This window comes from Pimephales promelas, chromosome 2, assembly GCF_988280905.1.
Source record: "Pimephales promelas chromosome 2, fPimPro1.hap1.1, whole genome shotgun sequence".
NCBI lineage: Eukaryota > Metazoa > Chordata > Actinopteri > Cypriniformes > Leuciscidae > Pimephales > Pimephales promelas.
The window spans coordinates 35,561,820-35,580,769 of NC_142770.1; the positions used below are offsets into that span (position 1 = coordinate 35,561,820).

Below are 18,950 nucleotides of genomic sequence, written 5' to 3' on the forward strand. Positions count from 1 at the left end.
AAAAATATTTTAGAAGAGTAAATCATATAAAATTTCTTGGAGTAATTATTGATTGTAAAATGACATGGAAACCGCATATTTTTAATGTTCAGAAGAAAGTATCTAAAATAATTGCAATTCTGTACAAGTTGCAGTATATCTTGAGTAAAAATGCATTACATTTACTTTATACTTCACTTGTTACACCATACTTAACGTATGGTATTGAAATTTGGGGAAATACATACAAAACTAGAACTAATCCAATCTTTTTATTACAAAAATTTTATTAATACTTTATTTAAATAGTCGAGACCAATAGCGTTTTAAGGGGAGATGTTTAAAACCAATCTAATATTGCCAGTTTTTGTAATTTAATTTAAAAGCTATTTTAATCTATGAAAAACAATTACTTATCTTGACAAATAATCAACCATATACATAAGTTTTCAGTGCATGTTTTTATTTTATCTTATGAGACCAAACAATGCTAAACTATATTAATATATAGTTTGTGCCATGGCAAATTGTTTTGGCTGAGGGCAAAGTGAAGTTTTATAACTTTATTATGTAGGCTATTTAACTTTAACTTTGTAGCCTATTAGAGAGCCTACTTATGTTTAACTGAATTGTTTGCTTTATTTCTCATTGTATAGCTTATTATAGCCTACCTATTAGGGTACTTATACCTTTGAACGGGATATTAGCATTAAAACTGACATTTAACAAAAAAAGAGACATGGTTGTGTAATTTTATATATTCTAAAATGTATAAAATATTATATTACTATTCATTCTCTTCACTGTATGTGTACGTATAATACAATAAAACGACACAACCCTGTCTGTTTGTTAAATGTCAGTTTTAATGATAAATAATGTTATATATTTTTAAAATGAAAACAAAAAGAAGCAGGTTTGTGTTTTAGCTATATTTCGTGTTGTTATAAATATATTATAATCAATGTGCGTTGCCTGAACCACATTTGTGTGGCCATTTATATGTTTTTGATAATAATTATGTTCATTTATAAATGAAAAGAGGCACAGTGGTGTTGATGAAAAAAGGCAGAGTTGATAACCGGAGTAGCCGCGTGCTGAGTGACGCGATCAAGAACGCGCTGTTAGCAGCGTCCTCTCGTCCTCGGGAGTTTGTTCTCTCGAGTCGAACTTGGCAAGTCCGAACTACCAAGGACGCAAGTCCGAAGTTTGTGTACTTGGTATTGAGAAACGACCAATATTGACCCACGTTCTGTTTTCTATCATGGGACCGCAGCAAACGAGCTGTGGCCTCGCCTGACAAGATTGAGTGAACAGGGTCCAGGGAGCAGTTTTTCCGTGAGCGGGAATTGAAAAACCGGAGTGGACCATGAGCAAAGTGATTACAGAATGCTTAGAGTGGAGAGAGTAACGTGCTTTCGCTCCACTCCAGGCTTTATCACATCCCCCCTCGGCAGGGTGAATACGCATCATCTTTCCTTAATTTAAGACCTATTCAAACTAAAAATAAGACATTTATCACACTGTTCGCGAAATGAAAACCTATTTACGGCCTTAAAATTATGAAAAGTTAATTTAAGACATAAGGACAGACGGGAACCCTGCAATTGACGGATATCCGTCATAGACCCGCTGCAATTAAAGGAAATCCGTCGAAGCGACGGAGAACTTTAATCCCTGTTTATGTTTCGAATGTTTTGATTGATTGATTGAATGATCTGTAAATGACCAAACCGAATAAATGAAATATAGTATTGGTCAGCGCACCTCTGTCCCTCTAGGGGGGTTCGGGGGCATGCTCCCCCGTAAGAAAATTTTGTGCTTTTTAAAGGGTTAGCTCACCCAAAAATGAAAATTCTGTCAGTATTTACTCACCCTCATGTTGTTCCAACCCCGTAAGACCTTCGTTCATCTTCAGAACACAAATTAGGATATTTAAGATATTAAGATCGCTCCTGCATACAGTCCGTAGGCTTCTTGAGGGAATGACACTTGCTGTCCCCGAAAATACATTAAAGACATCGTTAAAATAGTCCAAGTGACTTCAGGGGCTCAATCTTAACTTTATCAAACGACGAGAATATTTTTGTGCACAAAAACAAACAAAAATAACGACTTTATTTCAACTATTCACTTCCTTCTCCATGGGCCTGTAGTCAGTTAACGTAGTGTGATTGCGTAGAGCTACATCACACGAAGGCTCACTATTGGCCGACGCTGGTCATGTGTGTGATGCGTGTGACGTATAATAACAGAAGCTTACGCTATTGAACTAGTAACCTGACTCGCGCAGAGGGAGAAATAAACCAATAGTTGAAATAAAGTTTTTAATATCTTATCTTCTCCTCCTTCAATACAGCAAGGTTCTAACAGAGACAAACACTTCTAAAAGACATGAATGAATGTGCTGTGATTATATCCCACAACCCCAACCAGCTATCTGGACAGTGATTGGGTCTCCAGATTACTGTTGCTACAGAAATGCTAATTTCTCTTTGGAAACAAACAGACGCCTCCAAATATGTTAAATGGGGTGGCTGTTACTTACATTGGTAAATACTGCTGTTATAATAACACTTAATTTTGACCTTATACACTGCAAAAAACAAAAGAAACAAAAAAAAAAACAAATATAAAAGTAAATTTAAGACGTAGTTATAACATAGATTTTGTGATAGATCTTATTATTTACTTCAGATTAGTTTTAATAAAATATATTTATTTTAAATGTCCCAAAGAAATAAACACCATATAACTTTCAGATTATTTTGTCTGCAACATTTTATGTAAGTCATTAAAAGTCCTGTTACAATTCCCGTTTAACAATTAACAATACATTTTTACTCCTGTTAATTTCATATTGGTGTATTTCACCTGGGGTAGTCTTACACCAAAACAAAACAACAGCAAAAATGAATTTAATTAAAAATCTAAGAAAATTATGTACATCGAGCCACATTTACACCTGTTATTAACATGAATTTTCACCAATCTGATCACAAGAAATTAAAAAGACAAATGGCTGTTTACACATAGTCACTTTAAACGTGTATGTCACCATGTGTGATTGGATTTCAACCTACTTGAAAGTGTTAGGTTTCTGTCTGTGTTTTGTTCCTTTTTTGTCGGTTCTTATCAGTGTATGGTTTTTCAGCTCATTGTGGTTTTACCAATGTACTTTAAATAAACTGGACTGCTCCATTTAAATACAGCTTTTATTTCATCCTCGTTTTCAATCATCATGGCCGAAAGTAGACAAGATCAAACTCATTCAGATCCTGATTACATCTGTATATCATTGTCCCAATATGATTGTATCTAAAAAAATATATAAGTTAATGCCAAGTGTATAGGACCTTGTTTATTTTTTTGAATCAGTGAATATTTACATACATACACATTCAATCACTAGTTTTTGTTGCTGAGAGGTAGACAGTAAAACAACAATATGGTAATCTCTACAATATCCTCGTTTATGTTTAAAAATATAAATAAGTTAAAAGATAGAAAATCATATCATGGTTTTAGCTTTGTTGTGTTCCTAGATCCATTTACCACATCCATGTTTTAGACATTCCAAATATGTATTATCAAGTATTATCAATTGTATAAGTTTTTGTATTTGAGCTAACATATCTGTTTAATACTAACAGTCTGAGTAAGTAACATTAAGCTCTCAAGTGTCTGCTTACTAAAGCAAGATTTATGACATACTCATCATATTTCATTTATTCCCCACCTGCTAAAACAAGGGCTGTCTTAGAAAATGTTAATGTGTTTAAGTATAAACATTGATATATAAACGTGTAAAAATACATGTGGTGTGATTTGACTGTATTGTAAACAGCTCTGCTAAATTACAGAGCTGAGGGCTATTTCACAAAACCAAGATAGTGGATTAAGCCGGGATTTTCCAGATATCCTGGCTGAATTAAGCCGGGACTCGGTTTCACGAAAGCAGTAGCACATAAGTTACCATGGCGTTTTATTCTGTGCAGCTAGCCTGCTCCAGACCAGGCTAACAGCCAGGCTCAGTCAATCCTCGTGCCTTATCTGTTCAGTCAGCGGTCACGCCGATCAGAATCCAATGTGTTTTGTCAGTTATTCCGTTTTGTCATCTATAAGTTCAGCGCAATTTTATCAGTCTGCATTAAAATACCTCAGATACATATTGGCACTCAGTCAAGCATAGCCTATTATTGTAACATTATGATGGTAGCCTACCATTATTAACTATAATAATAATTATCCATATGGGCATTGTTACTATTCAATTGTGTTTTTGAAGACAGATAGGTCTTTAATAGTCTATTGTATGTGATGATGAGGGAATTAGAGAAATGGCTGATAAAGAAGCAAAAGTTTTGTCAATGAAGTTTTGGCATGCCCATTTTTGGATGACATCTGATGAAGCACTTATATTGAGAAGGCCTTTCAGACGTGAAAGAGTGTTTCGGGACAGGTCCGACCCATTGGCTTTTCCCGACAATTACCTGCAAGAGCAATAGGGTAGAAGTGGAGGAAAATGCCCCCCTTAAGGAAAATGTGACATTACTGTAAAGCAAAACATAAATGTGACTAGAATTGCCATCCCAGTTTTGAGTGTCTTTGGCAGGAGTTATTTACCAAATATTAAAATTGCTCAACCTTCATAATTAATTTGTTTTTTGACTGAAAATATTTTTGTACAAAGAGGGTGTTTTGCCCCAGCGGTGGGGTAAAACACCCCCCAAGGTGGGGTAAAATGCCCCCTTTCTTACCAACCAGTTTCCTTCATAGATCAACAGCAAAATGAACATAGTTTTTAATCTCTAAAAGTAAAAGACAAGTAATGCAACCTGTAAGACGTAATGAAACGACGTCTCTCATGACATTGAAACAACGTTGATTTTGCTCATCGAATTAACGTTGAACCAACGTCAGACGCGGCATTCTTCAAAGCTAAATGAAAATCGAAAATTGGTTCGCTTTCATAACGTTGAAACAACGCGTTGATTTCAAGTTGATTTTCCGTTAGTTTTGAAAGAATGACGCGTCTGACGTTGGTTCAACGTTAATTCGATGAGCAAAACGATGTCAGATCAACGTTGTTTCGATGTCATATTTCCACGTTGATTCAATGTCAGTTTGCTATCTGGGCTACATTTTGATGTTAAACCCACTACTGTTTTATGTCTGATCTCATGACATTTCACACTTTTTTCATACATATTTTACAATAATTCATACGAGTGCGGTCGTAATATTTAGATTCCTCATAAAATGCATACGAATCGCTGAGTTTTTACCTCAATTACATCAGAAGTAACTGTAAATAAATTACAGATAAATTAAGAGTAATCCCTTACTTTACATTTTCAAGGAAAAGTAATGAAATTACAGTAACTAATTACTTAGTAATTAGTTACACCCAACACTTGAAGTATGGCGCACGCAACTTATCCATTGTAGCATCAATGAATCTGTGATGGACTGTGTGGTCTCTTGAAGAAAGCTGTTGACTCCCACTTATCTGAATTACTTACACCTGGCTTGACATAGCCGCTCCTCCTGAGCCTGGTTTGGCCTTTGTGAAACTGATAAAGCCAGGATGCACTGATCACACTAGGTCAAGCCCAGCTTTATCTCTTATCCTGGATTTCTAAATTCTGCTTTTGTGAAACAGCCCTCTGATTGAAACATATCCCAATGGCTGTGATCGGACGCTTTCTCACTGTGTTTTCAGTCCCTGAGTGGACTGAGCTGCAACCCCCACTACCTGCAGGACATTAGCATCTCTATGGAGAACGGCTTCAAAGGCCAGGCTGTGAAAGTTTACCTTAGACCTAAAAATACACATGCTTAAACAAGTCATCCTATACTTAAAACACTCTGAGGACTCTGCATGTATTTTTTGAGAGATTCAACAAGAGGAACTATTAATATGAGCTTTCGTTTCAGATGTGGTATAAAGGTTTAGTTAAACCAACAAAAATATGAATGCCCATGGTAATCTGCTACATCCCTATAACATCATTTGATTTATAAATGAGCAGATTTTTTATTTATTTATTTTTTTACATTGTGGTAAATTACTTTTTTCTGTCTTTTAAAATATTTTAAATAGTAAATTAATTGTATATCGCCTACTTTCTTTAAATGCTGCACCATCCCATAGTTTGATATTATTTTTGAACTTTTCCTTTATTAACTTTATCATGTTTTATCTGCCATTGATATAGGTTTGTGTTCTGTGCTCTATTTAAAATGCATGCAAAATAATACTAATTATGAAAAGTACTTTTTCCTGATCCAGTTGATGTTTACAACTGGATTTAAAACTAATTTACCAACAGATTCTACCCTTATGTTAATCTAGCTATTTGATTTCAATCACAAAACATTTGCATAACAGAACCAATAGTAATGTTGGCTAACTGTGGTTTATCCGATGGCCCAATCACTGCTCCGATAGCAGAACGTATATCTCTCTATTCCAGGTTCCTAATTCACACTTCATGTTTGGCATTTGGAAGAGCACAACTTTAGAAGACTTCAACGAGATTGTTTACTACATTGGAGAGTTATCTTTCTATTATAGTTTAAAGATTTATCTACCTACAAGATCCCAAGATCCTAAGCGCACTGAGCCATTTCTCATCTCACTTTTTTTCTTTCCGAAGTAAAAGGTAAGTTGTACATTCTAACTTCATTTTATGATGATTTGTAAATGCTAACATTATACAATGTTTTTGCATCCTCTTACAATGTAAATGTGCATGCAGATTGGTATTATTGATATTCAGTTTCTTTTTAAAATGATTTTATAAAAATACTTGATATAAAAAGTATAGTAAAAATGTAGTAAATTATCAGCCACAATGTCATCTTTTCAATAAGTTATTGTCTACACAATTCTAAGGAGTTTTTTTTTTAGAGTATTTTCTATTTTTTTTTTTTTTTTTTTTACTTAGCATATGCACTATATCCTGCATAAAATGTTCTTATATTTTACAGGAAAATGAGACCCAAAAGAGTTTCTCCTGAAAAGGAAGCCTTGTACTTCATTGCTTCGGGGAAAGATAAAGACACATTCGAGAAAAAATTAATGTGTGAAGAGAAAGGTAAGTTACGGCATTCAATTCTGCCATCAGTATGACTTTGCAAAACTTAATTAAAAGCTAAGTTTGGTCTCTAAATAATGTCGAATGGTTGGGTTTAAAATGTGTAGCTAAAAACAACAGGCTGTTAAAAAAAAAACACAAGAGAAACAAAAAAACATGATTGAATCAGTTAAAGGTGGATTTATATCTGTTTTCCTGCCTGTATTTATGCTAGCTGCTGATGTCCAAATTAAACTCCATTGTGTAGATGTGCGAGTGATCTTGATATTATTTGTATGTAACTGCCAGTTAGACTCCGGGGGCCTGTTTAACAATGGAAATTATCAATATTCAGTGTCATGATACATATGAGTTTTGTAGTTTTGCACTTTTAGATGTAGATATCGTATTTGTTTTCCAAGCAGGGCTACCATTTAAAACAGTTTAGACAACCTTAACAACTTTATGAATCTTTTCTCATACTTAATTTACACTTATTTATACCCAATTTATTAGGTTTTGGAGTAATCGCCACAAAACATATTGAGCCAGGAGAATTCCTACTGGAGTATGTTGGAAGACACATGGCTGGATCTGAAGGAGAGACCCTGCTCAAAGACTACTCAGCTGAAGATGCAGTTTTTTTTATATTTCTACTCCTTTCAGGGACAATCTTACTGGTAAGATTAAATTAATGAAGGTTCTAATGAAGTATAATTACATCATATTATGGTATGTTTATATACAGTGTTTTTAAAATATTTCACCATACAGTGTTGATGGCAGTAAAGCTACAGAAAATCTCGGACGATACATAAATGATGACCACATCAAGCCAAACAGCAAAATTAAAATAGTAAGTCTGTATTTAATGTTTTCGTATTGTTTGTCTTATTCTTTGTTTTAATTACTCCTTTTATAGAGCCTCATCTTGATTGTAGCATTATTTGACATTACAAACTAGACAGTTGTGGGTCTTTCAAATGTTGTTGTTTTTGTTTTCAAATGTGTGTTTGTGTACTTTTGTGACCAACAGATAATGGATGAAAAGAAAATGCCACATTTGTGTGTATTTGCGTTAACAAAAATCAAGCCAATCATACCAAAGAAAAAATCATACCAAATCCTATGGACTAGTATGCAGGAGTGATCCAGCTCTCAGATTTCATAAAAAATATCTTAATTTGTGTTCGGAAGATGAATTAATGTCTTACGGGGTTGAACAACATGAGGGTGAGTAAATACTGACAGAATTTTCATTTTTGGGTGAACTAACCCTTTAAATGCTTTGCTTAAGTTGATGAAGACCTCCACTGTGTATTGCTTTATCCTCAGTTGCAGATGTAATTTTTCCTATGAGTTCAATTAATGCCAAAGCAGTTAATCTTTTTTATCTCTAAAGCCATATTGTTTTTCATTAAATAATTTGTGTTTTTCTAAAAAAAAAAATTATTTTTTGAGCAAACAACTTTTCAAGGATTTTAGAAAACCGAGAGAGCAATGACACTGGTCTGTAGTTGTTAAAGTGTAGTTATACATTTCTCCCAGCCCTGCAAATCTGGTCCTCTAGTTATAAAGGAGCCCAAAACCCTTTAAAATCAGCAACAGACCAGTCTGACCAGTTAGACAGTCTATCTCAAACCAATAGACTATCTAGTTTAAGCCCCCCCCCCCCTTCTAATAGATTGATCAGATAGCGCCCCTTTAATCTTTTCTATTTTACCTGTTCATAATCATTTTTGCATGAATTGAAACGCATGATTGTTCATGATTTTCATGCATGATTTAAATTGTATTATATTACATTATTATTATTCATGTATTTAATTTTATTCATGTATTTAAATGTATATATGTAAATGTAATGTGTTTGAAAATACACAATAAACCTTGAGCAGTTAAAGCTTCAATTGTTCTTTTTTCTATTTCCTATAGTGCTACTGTGCAACCTGTAGAATATGTAGAAAATCCATAGAAATATTATTTTAACTGTTAAATAATACTCTATTTCTACGGATTTTCTACATATTCTACAGGTTACACAGTAGCACCAAATAAATACAATAACATTTCATAACTGTATAATACTATACAGTATTATTAAAAATTAACAGTGTAATACTGTACTTTAATATGGTAAGAAATTACAGTAAAATAATGTTATTTGATTTTACAGTATGCTTAACAGTACTGTAGTTAGTGTTAAAGTAATTTTATTGTTGAATGAAATACAGCAAGTACTGGATAATTGTTGCCAGTAAGTTACTGTTAATTTGACAAGACATTTTTTTACAGTGTATTTTATACAGAATATAAAAAAAGGATAAAACATAATGGACAGATGTGTTGGGAAATGGCAGTTGTATTAACAATATGGCATTAAAATATATTTTGAGCCACCAATCCTACTCCTACCCCTAAACCTACCCCTAACAATTCGTTAAAACTACGTAAACTAACGTTACAATTATGAAGAAAAACGTGACTAACAGAAAAGTATAATCACAATAATATATTTATTGCGAAAATGTCAAAACCGCTACCAAAAGCCGTTCACATGAAGATGCTTTGCAGTCGCAGTCCTCTCTGGCAACATTGTAATAGTTTTGTATGAAGTACAGAGCAGAATTTAAATTAATAATCAATGAAAATGTTCATCCGGCTTCAGTTCGCAGCTTCGCACTATTTCAAAAGAACTAAACCAACCGTCACAGTCCTTCATGTCTCAATCTGTGATGAGGCAGGGAAGAGCCAATGACCATTTGATATCTCTGCCGTAAAACACGACGTATCGCTTCTCAAGGGCGCGATTTTTGAATTTGAATTCATCACCAGCGCGGGATTTGACGTGTACGGTTGCTGCTGAGAATGGAGGCGAAGATCACGACTGGATAAAAGGTTGAATTAGGATTTTTTTCTTGTAAACAACGTAGGCTATGGATTCTAAAGATTTGGATTACATCAAACTAATAAAATTGATGTCTTTTGTGAATTTATGTTTTGTTTTATAGGAGAAAACACTTTCTGTGCCTCACGGCAAATAAACTATATTACAAAATGGTTAAACGAGTAAAGTTAAAGAATGTATTTTTAAGGTTTTATAGTGTATTGTTTAACACCATGCAGGCGAAACGAGCAAAATGTTAATATTTATGAGTATTATATCAATAAATGAGACTGAAAACGTAATGAATAAGACAGTTGAATGCAATAGAGTCAAAACATAATGCTACGATTTTAATATGCATAAATTGTGATATGTACAAATGTGTACATCGGTGGATTTGTTCAAATGTAAATAAATTACGTTTTTGTGCTGTCAATAACGTAAATATTTTACATTTTAGTTCTGTAAATACGTCAGTATTATACGTTTCTGCGCATATAAAACGTAATTATATGTACGTATGATAGAACTACACTTTACGTACAAATGCATACGTATTCTCATGAGATCACATTGGATTTTAGTCGACTAAAATATAATGGGTTTAGTTAAATTGTAATGCGTTAATTTAGAATTTAGAATAGAATAAAATGTACAAACCCATACACTCCCGAAGAAAACATCTATTAACCTATTAATATAAATGATTTAAAAGTCTGAACATGCAATACAGATACGGATTTAACTACTGTGATTTAAAAAATATCTTAAAATTAAATAAAAACCACTTTTCCTAAAGTACAACACAGCCTTTTCAATGGATGATATACAGTATGCATTCTTTATAACCATGCATACATCCTTCTTTATTCTTTCAAGCAGAAATATTCTTTGTGTAAATTAATCCTTATTATACTAAAGCTATTAACAAACTGTGATTGCTTTTCTCTTTTTCTTTGGTTGCTTGATCAATATTAAGGACACAGACCACATTATGTTTGTTGCCACTTTCACTTTAAGACGTCGGATTATTTCCAATGACATGCGGATCCAATTGCACTGATGCACATCCGATACACTCACAACTGTTTAAGACATAACCGACATAATTGACATGAATACTGTCCAAAGTGGACATTTAAAGCACTCAATAACCTTGCCCCTTCATATTTATTGGACCTTCTTAATATCTATATTCGATCTCGGACTTTAAGATCGTCTTCCTCGCTCACTCTTGTTCTCCCTAGAACCCGCACTACTTCTATGGGATCCCGGGCTTTTAGTTTTGCTGCTCCTTATTTATGGAACCTGCTGCCACAGGATGTGCGAAACAGTGAAAGTATTCATGTTTTTAAATCTTGCCTTAAGACCCATCTTTTCCGGCAGGCTTTTATGTTTTATGTGATTTTTATATATATATATATATATATATATATATATATGTGTGTGTGTTAGGGCTGGGCAAAAAAAATTGATTTTTCGATTAATCGTTTTTTAAAATGTGGCCGATTCAAAATCGATTCTCAACGGCCTCGAATCGATTTTTTCCATATAAAGGGCTCGCGGACGCGGTGCGGCGTCTTCTCGTCTCACTGCACTAGGCAAGCACTAAGCTAGGGTTGAAACGATTCCTCGAGTTACTCGAGTTACTCGATTACAAAAATTCCTTGAGGCAAAAAATCTGCCTCGAAGCCTCGTTAAATGACGCAGTTCCTATGGCGCACGCAGGGATCTGATTGTTTCACACGGACCGTTATTCAGGAAGCACACCACAGCGCATGATACATATGACTTCATAAATTGCAGAGAATGTCTAAAGTTTGGGATCATTATATGTTTATAAAGGGAGAGAACAAGATGCAATGTGTCTGCAAAGTATACCTGGCAGGGCTGCCAACTCTCACGCATTCAGCGTGAGACTCGCGCAATTCGATTTTTCACGCTGCGTGTATATCCCTTCGGTCAAATGCCTGAAAGATGAGTTCGTCTATAGATCTACCTGTTGAGCCACTCGTGATCGACTAGTTTTACCGCCGCATATTAATTCGCAAGTTAAAATATCCTGTAATCTAGTGCGAGCGCGCATGCGAGATGTTGAGCTCCTAACCGCGGCTCGCGCACGACGGCAGAGAGGTAAGCGAGCGCGTGCACCCATGTCTCTCTCACGCGCCAGTCAGACCAATTGCGGCAATTCATCATATGATTAAACTTTTATGTAGCCACGCAACAAAAATTTCAGCATACATTCACCGGGACGTGATGGAGGAACAAATATTGTGAGACACACACACACACACACTCTGATGTTTGTCTTGAGATTACAGTTGAAAAAGTCTGATTCTTATTTATAATTGTTTTATTTCCATTTATTTATTTTTTATAAATTGTACACATTTGTGTACCTGTTTGGGTTGATATTTTATATTAATATATTTTTGTTTCCAGGTGGGTAATTTGCAGAAGGTGCAATCCTTTTTTTGTAATGTTGTATTAAGAAGACAAAACTAAGGCCAAATGGGCTTTACTATTTAAGTTTGTATTCAAAGTTTTACATGTTATGGGCTACATGTAACAGGTTTTACAGTAAATTGTTTAACTGTATTGTTATATAATTGTTGGCACTGGCACTTATAAACACGGGTAAAAATTGCAATAATTAGTTGTGGAGCCAAATGTTGCAGTTGGAATAAATACCTCTATTTTCTTTTAAATAAATAAAAGCCAAACACCTTATCATTTTCGTAATACATTATTTGTTTTGGTTGCTTAAAAACACACATAAACAAATTATCCGATTACTCGATTAATCGATCGATTAAGTGCTAGATTAATCGATTACAAAAAGAATTGATAGCTGCAGCCCTACACTAAGCGCTGCAGCTGTCGATACACACTTGTGTTTAGGAGTCGGGACACGACGAAATATTCACTTGCACAATCGGGCCAGCATTGCATCGTAACCTATGATGGTAACTAACGTTTATAATTTTCACGTCTTTTTAAGTTTTAGTTTAAACATTCAAGCAATATTAAACCATCCCGTGCTCGCGCACTCTCAGAGATGTCTTTCACTGCGTGCACATACAGTAAAGCCAATCCGCCTCAAACAGCTCGCCTGAAACAAACGTTTTATCCCTGGATTATATCGCTTTAACAGTTAAAAACACGCAACATTATGTCAAAACTCTGGTATTGGTGAGTAACCTCGTAAAGACAGTCTAATGTCTTAAATAAGCATTAAACGCGTGTGACAGACAGACAGTACAAATGAGACAGGGATCCGTTCTTAAAGTGAACGCAGCCATATGTGTCTGTCATTAATTCTGTTGAATTAAAACAATAGAATATAGCATTAATTCTAAGCAATCAGAATTAATAGCCTTTGTATTTAATTCAGTCTGGACTAAAAAGACTATCCAGTGTTATTTTACATTGGATTACTTTATTCAGTTTCTGTAGTATTTCTGACATACCAAAAAAACTCTTTATTCTATTCTATTTATTTGCTACTTTTTTTCAGTTTAATTCGAAGATTGAAATCAAGCTTCCATGTGTTACTTAAACTCTTAACAAAAACAAAAAACAAAAAAAAACAAACATTTAGGTAAGATCAACGTTAAAAAAAATGTCTAAATATTTATATTTTTATTTATCTATATCTATCTCAAACATAAAATAACATGATCCTGTTTGATCAAGCTGTGTGACTGTTCTGACTTTTTTTGCATATTGCATCAAAATCCTGTCTATTCTTTGTATGCATTTAGTGTATCTAGAATAAAAAGAGTTTTATATACAGGTTTGTGGCTCTTAAAAAACTTTTGCTGGTAATTTACTCACCCCCATGTCATCCAAGATGTTCATGTTTTTCTTTCCTCAGTCGAAAAGAAATTAAGGTTTTTGATGAAAACATTCCAGGATTTTTCTCCATATAATGGACTTACATGGGAACCAGACGGTTCAAGGTCCAAAAGACGGTTAATAACAGTTTCAGATGCAGCTTCAAATGTCTTTAAACGACACCAGACGATGAATAAGGGTCTTATCATGCAAAACGATCGGTTATTTCAAAACTTATTCCAAAAATGTAACTTTTCTAAGGACAAATGCTAGCCTTGCTCTATTCTGTCAGGCGCGTTTGTAACGTCACGTATTACGTAATTACGTTCAAAAGGTCACGGGCGACGTAGCCGGAAGTACAGAATCAAAATCGTCCGACATCGTTGTTTTACCTTTTAATTACTTTTTTGTAAACAGCGTTTGAGTTAGTTTGCACGTTCAACCTATGCGTTCAACTTGTAAGCACTGACTCTGTACTTACGGCTACGTCGCCCGTGACCTTTTGAACGTAATCCTGCTGCCGCCACAGAGTGCCATTTAGTTTTATATAAAGTTTAAATTATTTTATTGTCTCAAATCGTTGATAATGTATACTGACTTTGCCCTATGCTGCAATAAATTTAGTTTTGCATTCATTTACATAAATCAGCTGCTTGAATGACAATTGCTGATGTAATTGGGTTTTCATGTGAGATTCTCAATTCATTCAGTTAACTGATGCTCTGAGGTAGTTTTCAGACTGCAGACTCAGCAACGATTGTATTTAATTGTACAGTACAATTATAACATAGAACAAACATCTTCATTTCATGTCATTAAACATAACAATATTGCTGCCCATACACTGATGAGAAAGTGTGAGTCCGGTGTGCGATACTTGGAGTTGTCCTAGACGTGGCGCAGCGCTGCGCTTCTCATTCGGTGTGCGACCCCCTTTACGGATGTGTATTTCACTGCCACTTCAATTCACTGTTCACACACACACACAAAGTCCCCACTTGGTTGGATAGATATCATTCAGAAAGTTCCCTCTTGGCTAGTGTGCAGCGACACTTCTGTGTTTATACATGTATATGTTAGTAATATAGACGTGTGTGTGCAATGGCACATAACTATGGCAAGTAAATTGTTAGGGACTGCATAACAAAGCATAGAAAGTATATGAAGAGAGAGCGTTAAATAAGAAAAATAGTATATATATATACATAATGTATATAATAGATGTATAATTTAACTGTAATGAAGACATATTTCACTGCCAGTTCACACACACAAAGTCCCCACTTGGTTGGATAGATATCGTTCAGAATGTCCCCTCTTTGCCAGTGTACAGCGACACTGCTGTTAATAGTATAGAAATATATAGTTTTAGATCGGTAAGATTGTTTATGTTTTTAAAAGAAGTCTCTTCTGCTCACCAAGGCTGCAATTATTTGATAAAAAAAACAGAAATATTGTGAAATATTATTACAATTTAAAACAGTGTTTTTCTATGTGAATATATATATATATATATATATATAATGTATATAATAGATATATAATGTAAGCGTAATTAAGAAAGATTTCACTGCCAGTTCACACACACACACACACACAAAGTCCCCACTTGGTTGGATAGATATCATTCAGAATGTCCCCTCTTCGCCAGTGTACAGCGACACTGCTGTTAGTAGTATAGAAATATATAGTTTTAGATCGGTAAGATTGTTTATGTTTTTTAAGAAGTCTCTTCTGCTCACCAAGGCTGCAATTATTTGATAAAAAAAACAGTAATATTGTGAAATATTATTACAATTTAAAACAGCGTTTTTCTATGTGAATATATATTATATATATATATATATATATATATATATATATATATGAAGAGTTCAGATGCAAAAGCCTCTAAGTGCCATTTGAAATTTTCTTGTAGAATGATCATTTTTTTCAAGCTTGTATATTTAAATTCAGTACTTTCACTTAAATAACAATGAGGATTACCTATTAATTGTAATTTAAGTGAAATTACTGAACTTGAATATATAAGCTTGATAAAAAATGATCATTTTTGAAGAATATTTCCAACGGCACTTAGAGGCTTTTGCATCTGAACTCTTCATATATATATATATATATATAATGTATATAATAGATATATAATGTAAGCGTAATTAAGAAAGATTTCACTGCCAGTTCACACACACACACAAAGTCCCCACTTGGTTGGATAGATATCATTCAGAATGTCCCCTCTTTGCCAGTGTACAGCGACACTGCTGTTAGTAGTATAGAAATATATAGTTTTAGATCGGTAAGATTGTTTATGTTTTTTAAGAAGTCTCTTCTGCTCACCAAGGCTGCAATTATTTTTTTTTAAAAAACACAGTAATATTGTGAAATATTATTACAATTTAAAACAGCGTTTTTCTATGTGAATATATTATACACAGTATATATATAAATATATATATATATATATATATATATATATATATATATATATATAATAGATATATAATGTAAGCGTAATTAAGAAAGATTTCACTGTCAGTTCACACACACACACAAAGTCCCCACTTGGTTGGATAGATATCATTCAGAATGTCCCCTCTTTGCCAGTGTACAGCGACACTGCTGTTAGTAGTATAGAAATATATAGTTTTAGATCGGTAAGATTGTTTATGTTTTTAAAAGAAGTCTCTTCTGCTCACCAAGGCTGCAATTATTTGATAAAAAAAAAACAGAAATATTGTGAAATATTATTACAATTTAAAACAGTGTTTTTCTATGTGAATATATATATATATATATATATATATATATATATATATATATATATATATAATGTATATAATAGATATATAATGTAAGCGTAATTAAGAAAGATTTCACTGCCAGTTCACACACACACACAAAGTCCCCACTTGGTTGGATAGATATCGTTCAGAATGTCCCCTCTTTGCCAGTGTACAGCGACACTGCTGTTAGTAGTATAGAAATATATAGTTTTAGATCGGTAAGATTGTTTATGTTTTTTAAGAAGTCTCTTCTGCTCACCAAGGCTGCAATTATTTGATAAAAAAAACAGTAATATTGTGAAATATTATTACAATTTAAAACAGCGTTTTTCTATGTGAATATATATATATATATATATATATATATATATGAAGAGTTCAGATGCAAAAGCCTCTAAGTGCCATTTGAAATTTTCTTCTAGAATGATCATTTTTTTCAAGCTTGTATATTTAAATTCAGTACTTTCACTTAAATAACAATGAGGATTACCTATTAATTGTAATTTAAGTGAAATTACTGAACTTAAATATATAAGCTTGATAAAAAATGATCATTTTTGAAGAATATTTCCAACGGCACTTAGAGGCTTTTGCATCTGAACTCTTCATATATATATATATATATATATATATATATATATATATATATATATATAATGTATATAATAGATATATAATGTAAGCGTAATTAAGAAAGATTTCACTGCCAGTTCACACACACACACAAAGTCCCCACTTGGTTGGATAGATATCATTCAGAATGTCCCCTCTTTGCCAGTGTACAGCGACACTGCTGTTAGTAGTATAGAAATATATAGTTTTAGATCGGTAAGATTGTTTATGTTTTTTAAGAAGTCTCTTCTGCTCACCAAGGCTGCAATTATTTTTTTTTTAAAAATACAGTAATATTGTGAAATATTATTACAATTTAAAACAGCGTTTTTCTATGTGAATATATTATATACAGTATATATATAAATATATATATATCTATATATATATATATCTATATATATATATATATATATATATATAATAGATATATAATGTAAGCGTAATTAAGAAAGATTTCACTGCCAGTTCACACACACACACAAAGTCCCCACTTGGTTGGATCGATATCATTCAGAATGTCCCCTCTTTGCCAGTGTACAGCGACACTGCTGTTAGTAGTATAGAAATATATAGTTTTAGATCGGTAAGATTGTTTATGTTTTTAAAAGAAGTCTCTTCTGCTCACCAAGGCTGCAATTATTTAAAAAAAAAAAAACAGTAATATTGTGAAATATTATTACAATTTAAAACAGCGTTTTTCTATGTGAATATATTATATATATATATATATATATATATATATATAATGTATATAATAGATATATAATGTAAGCGGAATTAAGAAAGATTTCACTGCCAGTTCACACACACACACACAAAGTCCCCACTTGGTTGGATAGATATCATTCAGAATGTCCCCTCTTCGCCAGTGTACAGCGACACTGCTGTGTAGCAATATAGACATGTATATGTTTGAGCATTATATAATGACACACCCACACACACACACACATATATGTGTATAAGTATGTATAAGTTACAATATGAAGACAAGATTTCACTGCCAGTTCACATCACTGTTCACACAGACACACAGTTCAATTGCAGGCTATATGAGTCCCCTGTTGGTAAGGTAGACATCGGCCAGAGTTTCAGGTCCCCACTTGGCATGTTTTTTTTAAAATAAAAAAATGCATATTTAAAGTTATATTATGAAAAAAGACCTTAAAAGAGAATTTTGTACGTCATTTTTGTTTCTTCAAAATGACCAGAAACACTAGTCCCCTCTTGGCCAGTGTAGAGTGATAGTCCCCTTTTAGTAATATAGACGTGTATGTGTGTGTGTGTGTGTGTGAGAGAATATAAATTAGTTTAATTCTGCTCATACTGTTGTGACTGATTGTGAGAGTAATATTAATGTTATTTTCAGCTTTTCCCCTTTAACTGTCTTTAACTGTGTGTGATAATCTGAGATTTGGGTTGTTATTAACTGATATTAAATCTGTAGTGAGTGTAATGATGATTTCAGCTGGTTCTGGATCAGCTGTCCGTTGTGTGAAAGTGACCTTTCATGTGCTTTTGATTTTGTAAAGTGACTTTGAGCATCAGATAGAAGCTATATTATCATGTTGGAGAAGGAATTAATATAGATTATCTAGTTAGTTTTCTTATGAAAAGATGTGACAGATGTAATATCTCAAACTGCATATGTGACTGTGTGTGTGTTTTATTTTAGGATTTATAGATGACAGTCTGATGTTCTGCTGATCATCTGATGGCGAATAAGGATCCACTACAGAGACTCACGGTCAACCGAATCAACAG

At 33.4% G+C, this 18,950-nt stretch overlaps 1 protein-coding gene and 1 long non-coding RNA gene across 2 annotated transcripts in view; both read left to right on the forward strand.

Annotated features, from left to right (window-relative positions):
* The window catches only part of LOC120484830 (NLR family CARD domain-containing protein 3), a 72,602-nt gene that overhangs the window by 48,823 nt on the left and 4,829 nt on the right, over positions 1-18,950 (forward strand). The window lies entirely within an intron of this gene.
* Positions 4,199-10,824, forward strand: LOC120491089 (uncharacterized). The gene is made up of 5 exons (XR_016146074.1): positions 4,199-6,647; positions 6,976-7,082; positions 7,578-7,741; positions 7,836-7,917; positions 8,098-10,824. It is a non-coding gene; the product is annotated as an uncharacterized LOC120491089 (long non-coding RNA).